Consider the following 8,294-nt stretch of genomic DNA (forward strand, 5'->3'; position numbering starts at 1 on the left):
GTTGAATACCAAGAGCCGTCCCCGTAACCGTTTGGGACTCGCCTTCGATGGAGGGGGCGAGCCAACGGGCGCGGTTGGGTTAGCCATGTCCGTATTGACGAGAATCCCGGAATAAGGGGACACGATCTCTGCTTTGACAAGACGTGCCAAGGAAACCGCTTCGCTAAACGTGCTGAGGTGGAACAATAAAAATGATTCGAGTAAAGGCTTGGCCGTGGTGTGATGTCATGCCACGAAATACGTCAGCAGATTGAACTTGTGTGAATATTATTCTCTCTATGGTGGAATGTGGAATTTATTTTGCAGAGCCGGACACTATCCTGGTGTTCAAAATCTTCTATGGATTATTCGGAGAAGGAACCCGCCTTGCAATGCCGAAGACAATATGCGCGCCGGACTCGTCGTCATTGAAGCCTGGTTCAGGGGCTACTGAGGGAGTCCTGGACTAGGGGGTGTCCGGATAGCCGAACTATCATCATTGGCCGGACTCCAAGACTATGAAGATACAAGATTGAAGACTTCGTCCCGTGTCCGGATGGGACTTTCCTTGGCGTGGAAGGCAAGCTTGGCAATACGGATATGTAGATCTCCTACCATTGTAACCGACTCTGTGTAACCCTAGCCCTCTTCGGTGTCTATATAAACCGGAGGGTTTTACTCCATAGGACGAACAACAATCATACCATAGGCTAGCTTCTAGGGTTTTAGCCTCCTTGATCTCGTGGTAGATCTACTCTTGTACTACCCATATCATCAATATTAATCAAGAAGGAGTAGGGTTTTACCTCCACCGAGAGGGCCCGAACCTGGGTAAAAACATCGTGTCCCTTGTCTCCTATTACCATCTGCCTAGACGCACAGTTCGGGACCCCCTACCCGAGATCCGCCGGTTTTGACACCGACAGTTACCCCTCAACCTACTGCACCTACTGAAAATATTGGTTATGAAATTCCTTCGGGCATGATGGAACAACTGCTAGCTAATCCTTATGCATGAGAGGGAACCGAATATCCTGATATGCACTTAACATATATATGTGGATGAAATTTGTGGATTATTTAAGCTTGCAGATTTGCCCGGAGATGAAGCTAAGAAGAATGTTTTACCTTTATCTTCGAAGGGAAAATCATTGTCATGGTATAGGCTATGCAATGATATTGGATCTTGGAATTGGAATCGATTGAAATTGGAATTTCACCAAAAAAATTATCCTATGCATCTAGTTCATCGTGATCAGAATTATATATAAGGCCCCGTGAGGGAGAGAGTATCGCTCTAGCTTGCGGGAGGCTTATGTCAATGTCATATCCATGCTCCGATCATGAGCTCTCAAGAGAAATTATTATTCATAATTTTTATGCTCGGCTTTCTCGTGATGATCAATCCATGCTTGATACTTCTTGTACTGGTTCCTTTATGAAGAAGACTATTGACTTCAGGTGGGATCTTTTAGAAACAATTAAACACAACTCTAAAGATTGGGAACTCGACGAAGGTAAAGAGTTAGGTATTAAGCTTGAGTTTGATTGTGTTAAATCTTTTATGAGTACCGATGCTTTTCAAAAGTTTAGCACTAAATATGGACTTGACTCTGAGATAGTAGCCTCCTTTTGTGAATGAATTGCCACTCATGTTGGTCTCCCTAAGGAGAAGTGGTTTAAATATCACCCACCTATTAAAGAATAAATTAAAGAACCGGTAATAGCTAAAGATTAAACTACTATCTATAATGTTGATCCAGTTGTTCCTACTGCTTATATTAAAAAACCACCTTTCCCTATTAAGATTAAGGAACATGCTAGAGTTTCAACTGTGGTCAATAAAAGCTATATTAAAACACCCAAGCCTGCTGAACAAATCAAGGTAGAACCTAGTGTTTCTATGGTTATAGATGGGCATCTTATTTACTTCTGTGATGAAGCTGCTAGAATTGCCAAACCCGATGAAAAGATAAACATAGACCAGTTGTTGGCATGCCTGTTGTCTTGGTCAAAATAGGAGATCACTGTTATCATGGTTTATGTGACAGCATGAGTGCTAGTCCTTTTACATTGTATCAAGAAATTATGAATTATATAGAACCCGCTGAAATAGAATACATAGATGTTACTATTAAACTTGCTAATAGAGACACCATCACACCACTTGGGATTGTTAGAGATGTTGAAGTCTTGTGTGAGAAAATAAAATATCCCACTGGTTTTCTTGTTCTTGGTTCCCCACAAGATGACTTTTGTCCCATTATCTTTGGTAGACCTTTCTTGAACACCGTTAATGCTAAAATAGATTGTGAGAAACAAACAACAGGTGTAAGTTTTGGTGATGAGTCTCATGAGTTTAATTTTTCCAAGTTTAGTAGAAAGCATCATAAGAAAGAATTACCTAGTAAGGATGAAATAATTGGTCTTGCTTCTATTGTTGTGCCTCCTACTGATCCAATGGAACAATATTTGCTAGACCATGAAAATGATATGCATCTGCTTGAAAGAAATGAAATAGATAAAAAATTCTTCAAACAACGACCTCTACTTAAACACAATTTGCCTATTGAAACTCTAGGAGGTCTTCCTCCACCTAAAGGTGATGCTGTGTTTGACTTAAAACAATTGCCAGACACTTTGAAATATGCTTATCTTGATGAGAAAAATATATATCATGTTATTATTAGTGCTAACCTTTCAGAACTTGAAGAAGAAAGATTATTGAAGGTTCTAAAGAAGCACCGAGCTGCCTTTGGATATACTCTTGATGATCTTAAGGGCATTAGTCCCACTCTCTGTCAATACAAAATTAATATGGAACCTGATGCTAAACCCATTGTTGATCACCAACGATGTTTAAATCCCAAAATGAAAAAGTGGTAAGAATAGAAATACTGAAGCTTCTGGAAGCAGGTATAATCTATCCCATAGCTGATAGTAGATGGGTACGTCCCGTTCATTGTGTCTCTAAAAAAAGGAGGTATTACCGTTGTTCCTAATGACAAGAATGAACTTATTCCACAATGAATTGTTACTGGCTATAGGATGGTAATCGATTTTAGGAAATTAAATAAAGCCACTATAAAAGATCATTACCCTCTACCTTTTATCAATCAAATGCTAAAAAGACTATCAGAGCACACATATTTTTTGTTTCCTTGATGGATATTATGGTTTTTCTCAAATACCTATCTCACATCCAGATCAAGAGAAAACCACCTTTACTTGTCCTTTTGGAACTTATGCTTATAGACGTATGCCTTTTGGTTTATGCAATGCACCTGCTACTTTTCAAAGATGTATGACTACTATATTCTCTGACTTTTGTGAAAAGATTGTTGAAGTTTTCATGGACGATTTTTCCGTTTACGGAACTTCTTTTGATGATTGCTTGAGCAACCTTGACCGAGCTTTGCAGAGATGTGAGGAAACTAATCTTGTCTTGCATCGGGAAAAGTGACATTTTATGGTTAATGAATGTATTTTCTTGGGACATAAAATTTCTGAATGAGGTATTGAGGTGGATAAAGCTAAAGTCGATGCAATTGAGAAAATGCCATGTCCTAAAGATATCAAAAGTATTCGTAGTTCCCTCGGTCATGCTGGTTTCTATAAGGGGTTTATTAAAGACTTCTCTAAAATTTCTAGGCCTCTTACAAATCTTTTACAAAAGGATGTTCTTTTGTTTTTGATGATGATTGTGTAGAAGCCTTTGAAACACTTAAGAAAGCCTTACTTTCTAACTTGTTGTTCAACCACCTGATTGGAACTTGCCTTTCGAAATTATGTGTGATGCTAGTGATTATGCTGTTGGTGCTGTTCTAGGACAAAGAGTTGATAATAAATTAAATGTTATTCATTATGCTAGTAAAACTGTAGACAGTGCCCAACGCAATTATGCTATTACTGAAAAAGAATTCTTAGCAGTGGTGTTTGCTTGTGATAAATTTAGATCTTACATTGTTGATTCTAAAGTTACTGTTCACACCGATCATGCTGCTATAAAATATCTTATGGAAAAGAAAGATGCTAAACCTAGACTCATTAGGTTGGTTCTCTTGCTACAAGAATTTGACTTACATATCACTGATAGAAAGGGAGCTGAGAACCCCGTGGCTGATAACTTGTCTAGGCTAGAAAATATTCTAGATGACCCACAACCTATTAATGATAATATTCCTGATGAATGATACGTCTCCAACGTATCTATAATTTATAAAGTATTCATGCCATGTTTACAATAATTTTATATGGTTTTGGTATGATTTGCATGGAACTAACCCGGACTGACGCTGTTTTCAGCAGAACTACCGTGGTGTTGTTTTTTGTGCAGAAATGAAAGTTCTCCAAACACCGTGAAACTTTTTGTGGATTTTTTATGGACTAGAAGACTACCAATGGGCCAGAGCGGCACCTGGGGGGTGCCCCGAGGGGGGCACAACCCACCAGAGTGCGCCTGGGCCCCCAGGCGCGCCCCGGTGGGTTGTGCCCACCTCGGTGGCCTCCCACACCCCTCCCCCAGGCGCGCCCCGGTGGGTTATGCCCACCTCGGTGGCCTCCCACACCCCTTCTTCGCCCTATTAATTCTCAAATATTAAAAAAACCCTCACAGAGACACTAGATCGGAAGTTCCACCGCCGCAAGCCTCTTTAGCCACCTAAAACCAATCAGGACCCCGTTCCGGCACCCTGCCGAAGGGGGGAATTATCACCGATGGCCATCTTCATCATCCCGACGACCACCACGATGAGGACGGAGTAGTGCACCCTCAGGGCTGAGGATTTGTACCAGTAGCTATGTGTTCGATCTCTCTCACACACGATCTTGAGATGTCACAATCTTGACGTATCATGGGCTTTGTTAACATAGATTGATCATATGATGTTTCTACCCTCTCTACTCTTGTTGTGATGAATTGAGTCTTTACCATTTGAAGTTTTGTCATGTCAGATTGAATGTTCAGATTTGAGAACACATGATATATGTCTTGCATATGAATACCCGTGGTGACAATGGGGTATTATTTTGATTCACTTGATATATGTTATGGCACTCAACTTGCGGATTCCCGAGGTGATATTGGGGTAGTCTATGCATAGGGGTTGATGCATGTTTTATTATCCTTTCTTGGATAGAAACTTTGGGGTCCCATTGTAGTTCTTTGTGTGGATTGAGTATTATGAATCTGAAATTGTTTGATACATATCGTATAATTAACTCACGGGTACTCGCGGTGACATTGGGGTATCTAGGTGACACTAGAGTTGGTTGATATGAATCATATGGTGTTATTTTAGTACGAACTCTTGATTAGATCGATCGGAAAAAAATAGCTTGATGCTATTATAGTACGAACTCTAGGATAGATTTATCGGAAAGAATAGCTTTGAGGTGGTTTCCTACCCTACGAACAATTTCAATCTTTTGTTCTCTGCTAATAGAAACTCGGGAATGCTTCTTTATTGCACTTTGAGGGATAATCATATGATCCAACTATTTTAGCATTGTTGAGAGATTGCACTAGTGAAAGTATGCACCCTAGGCCTCATTTTCCATCATTGCAATACCGTTTGTGCTCCGTTTTACTATTTACTACCTTGCTGTTTTTTATTGTTCGCACTACAAAAACTCGTATCTACTATCCATACTACACTTTTATCACCATCTCTTCGCCGAACTAGTGCACCTATACAATTTTCCATTGTATTGGGTGTGTTGGGGACACAAGAGATTTCTTGCATTTGATTGCAGGGTGCTTGAGAGAGACTATCTTCATCCTACGCCTCCCACGGATTGATAAACCTTAGGTCACCCACTTGAGGGAAAATTGCTATTGTCCTACAAAACTCTACGTTTGGAGGCCCAACACGAGTCTACAAGAGTAAAGTCGCGTAGTAGACATCAAGCTCTTTTTTGGCGCCGTTGCTGGGGAGGTGAGTGCTTGAAGGTATATCTTTAGATCTTGCAATCGAATCTTTTAGTTTCTTGTTTATCACTAGTCTGGTTTAAAAAACACTTAAAAATGGAGATTGGGTTACCTCATATTGTTCGTTATCTTTATAGTGTCTATCTTGAGAAGAAGGGTTCCGATGATTGTGCTCAATTGCTAGAAAAAGAACTCAATAAAATTTATGGCATAAAAACTTTGAATGATGAGCACAATTGCAATATTGTTAGTATGAATTCCTTGAATATCCATGAGGTTAATCATGATTGCACTAGCCATGATAATGATGTATCCTACAAGGATGTCCATTTTTGCGGAGTAAATTGGGAGTGCACACACACACACCAAAAAGGGAAGATAAATTTTGTAAGAAGCATAAATATTTAGAAACGAAAAAGTTGCAAGAGAGGCTAGATGATTGTGCTGAAAGGTTTAATTGTTTTCACCATCCTTGTGAACTTTGCAATAAATGTGGTCATTTAGATCTCCAATGCTATTTGTTTCATGAACAAATCGTGTCCAAAAATTGTGATAACTTGATTACCCTTGAGCATCATAAAGAGCTTAGTCTTCTTTTCGGGTATGAAGAAATAAAATGTATAACTAAGGGTATTCCAAAATTTAATCTCAATAGGTTTCTTGATTTTGATCTAGAGGAAATTTATATGTTTTGTGCGGTAAATTGCATTGAAAATCCTTATATTGATAATTACATAAATACAAGAAAACAAATAGAAGATGAAGAGAACACTAATGAAAGGGGAAATATTTACCAATACCCTCCTAGTGTTTCTTATGATGAATCAGGTAACGAGGAGGAGCTTCCTATCCAATCAATCTCTTCAACGAGAAGCTCGAAAAAATTGATTAAACCCACACGTGAGGTGGTGAAGAAGAAAAAGAAAATAAGAAAAAATAGAGGAAAAAGGTAACTCTCCCAAGCAATATTGCTCCTATCACCATTGTGCCTCATGAAAGTGAATCAAATATGTTGATGGAGGATGATGATATTGAGTATGATTTTGTGATGCCTAATACTTGTTGTGATGATAATGATTGGGAAGACAATGATGTCTCTTATGATCTTGAAAATATTTTTGGCACTTGCTTGGAAGAATATGATAATAATGTTTACTATACTATAGGTGCCATTCATGCTATTGATAAGAATGATTATGATGATATGCAAAACCCCAAGCTTGGGGATGCTTTGCATAATGAATATTATCCTTTGATTCCTTCTACTTTCGATAAGAAAATTTATTATGACGATAGCATGCCTCCTACTTATGATGATTACAATTGTGAAAGTGGGTTTGGAAGAGTGTCAACTCTAGGTAGTAGTGATCCCACTATTTTGGAGGGTGTTGAATCTTATTACAATATTGATGAAAGTGGATCTGGAGAGGTCATGACTTTATTTAGTGATACATCCACTATTTTGGAAGAGGTTTCAGTTGACTATGACAGTAATGTTGCTATCTATGATGATTATTATGATGACATGTATGCCATAAAGAGTTATAAATCTTCTATGCTTTTGGATCATGAAAAGAATGCTTTATGTGATGGTTATATGTATGAATCTATTCATGATGCTACTGAAAATTATTGTGAGAGAGGAACTTATGATTCATGATGCTCTTGTTATGTTTCAATCCTTATCTTTTATGCGAGCATCATTGAACTTACCATGCCTAGCTAAAAGGCATTAAAGAAAAGCACTTGTTGGGAGACAACCCAACACTTTTACTTACTATTTTTGTGTGTTCACCTGATTATGCTACTGTAGTAATCATGTTTTATTTTTTTGTTTTAATAAAGTACCAAGTAAAACCTTTGGGATCATGTTGGGTGATAGTTGATTTGATCTTGCTGAAAAACAGAAACTTTTGTGCTCACAAAAATAATTTTCATTTTTAACAGAATAGTGCTTTTGAGTTGATTCTTTTTGCAGAAGATTAATATACAAATTTCTCACGTGGTACTAATTTTTTCATAATTTTTGGATTAGCATAAGTATGGTCTGAGTACGGATTACTACAGACTGTTCTGTTTTCAATGCATAGTTTGCTTGTTTCCTAGTTTCTATGGCTTATATTGCTTAATATAAATTGTGGAAATGATATGCTACAATATGCATTGTGTGTAAACAATTATGAATCTTGTCTTTGACAGTACCAAAGTGAGATGGTTTGCTCTTTATCATACTAACCTACCTCACAAAGTTCCATTAAGTTTTGTGTGATTGAAGTTTTCAAGTTTTGGGTGAGATATCGATATGAGGAGAATAAGGAGTGACAAGACCCTAAGCTTGGGGATTCCAAGGCACTTCCAAGGTAATATTCAAGGAAGATACAAGCAA

The sequence above is a fragment of the Triticum dicoccoides genome, chromosome 1B, assembly GCF_002162155.2.
Source record: "Triticum dicoccoides isolate Atlit2015 ecotype Zavitan chromosome 1B, WEW_v2.0, whole genome shotgun sequence".
In the NCBI taxonomy this organism is placed as follows: domain Eukaryota; kingdom Viridiplantae; phylum Streptophyta; class Magnoliopsida; order Poales; family Poaceae; genus Triticum; species Triticum dicoccoides.